This window comes from Fulmarus glacialis, unplaced genomic scaffold, assembly GCF_000690835.1.
Source record: "Fulmarus glacialis isolate BGI_N327 unplaced genomic scaffold, ASM69083v1 scaffold21838, whole genome shotgun sequence".
Lineage (NCBI taxonomy): Eukaryota > Metazoa > Chordata > Aves > Procellariiformes > Procellariidae > Fulmarus > Fulmarus glacialis.
The window spans coordinates 13,417-15,149 of NW_009226635.1; positions in this window are offsets into that span (position 1 = coordinate 13,417).

Sequence of the window (1,733 nt, forward strand, 5' to 3'; positions counted from 1 at the left end):
ACGGGCGGCAGGGAGCCATGCCCTCGCTGTCTACCCACTCTTTTCTGAGAGCAGAACAGGGAAGGTGGTGGCTGAAGAGAGAAGACCAAGGTCTTGTAGCAGCTGAAACTTGTCCCTAGAAGAGCTGACACACTGAGGATATTTGGGCTTTTTTAGTCCTTAGACTGGAGGTGCCAGCAGGTCAGCACATTCTGCGTGAAGTCAGAAAAACTGCTGCAGGACCAATTTGTCTTTACACACTGACTGTCCTCCAAAGGTAAGACAGCAAATGCCGCGGGGTGGGGTGCTGCGGGTGGATTTCACTGTTGGCTAAAACACAGGAACAACTGCAGTAGGAATGGAACATGACATGACAGGCCGGCGCGTGGGTTAGATGGCTGAAAAACCAGTAACCAGTACAGGATCAGCCTGGTTGAAGCGTCCACAGAGGGGATGTGCCTGGAGATGTGCTAATGATGAATGAAAACCACCCAGAGGAGTCCATGTATCTATGCAACTCCAAACAAATTTGCAGTTTTCCCTGCATGTGTAGTGAAGCTTTGCTGCCAGAAGCCTTTAAGGAACACGACACACATCCACAAGCACTGCTTGAAAAAAACATCAAAATAAAACAAGTCATTGAAACACCCATCCATTTTTTTAATCAGGCAAAAAGCCATTTACCACTCTCTAAGCTAGTCCCCAGATCTGCGTGCTCTTAACCCCCCAGCTGAGACAGGAGCTGTGCTGGCAGGTGACAGCAGCCCGTGCCACTGGACGCAGCCACAGTTCTCAGGCCATTTGCTCTGCTTGGTTTTGCTGGCAGTGGATTTAATTCCTGCCCTGGTTTGCAGATTTTCCAGCATATTCGAGGCCTCTCTTCAGCCCTCAGTCAGACTTTGCTGTGTGAACTGAGTGCAGGAGGACCCGAGGACATTTTGTACACATCCCCCTAACAAAACCTCTGCAGCTCACCTACAGTCATGCATCTGCCACCAGGGCAGTGGCAGTATAACGTGAGCTAAGGTATGTCAAAATAAACCACATTTTACCATGCCAAAGCCCCTGTTGCATAGAAACACCTGCAACAGCCTTGAAACTTGGGCAAAGCAGAACTCATGCTCTGTTCACTGCTTTTTTGCTTGAACACACTACTGAAAGGCGGTAAAGGGGGACAGAGCAACACGCATCCAGCCCTACTTTTCATTTTCACTGTGAACATCAACGTCTCCAGTGAATACTCTGCCCCATCAGAGCATTTCCCAGTGCTTTGATTTCTCCTCCCTAGTTCTGTGCTCTTGGCTTTCAGTGTGACTGCTCACCTTTGCCAAATGAGCTGATTCAGTATTCGGTTACACACCCTTTGCTCCCTACTTTTTTTTTTTTAATCAAAGGGAAAAAAAGAACCAAACTGGAACTTGATACTGAGTCCTCTTAATTGCAAAGGGGAGAAATCATCTGCAGCAAGTATGACGTACAGCAGCAGCAAGCACGAAATGTATAACCTGATGTACAGCAGTAGCTGAGCAGAGAGACGCTCTCAAGCTCATTGGCTTCCTGCGGGATACCAAGGACTTAATTGTAAGAGTTTTGAAGCTTTTAAATGTCAGAGATGACAGAGCTCTGCATAATGGGAATAGTTTCAAGTGGGCCACAGCTGCCAGTTCCGTCTCCTGGGCTCTGTATATGTAATCCTCCCAAAAAGGATCGTCAGCCTCAGTTGACCAACAGAAATCAAGACACAGAACTTAAAT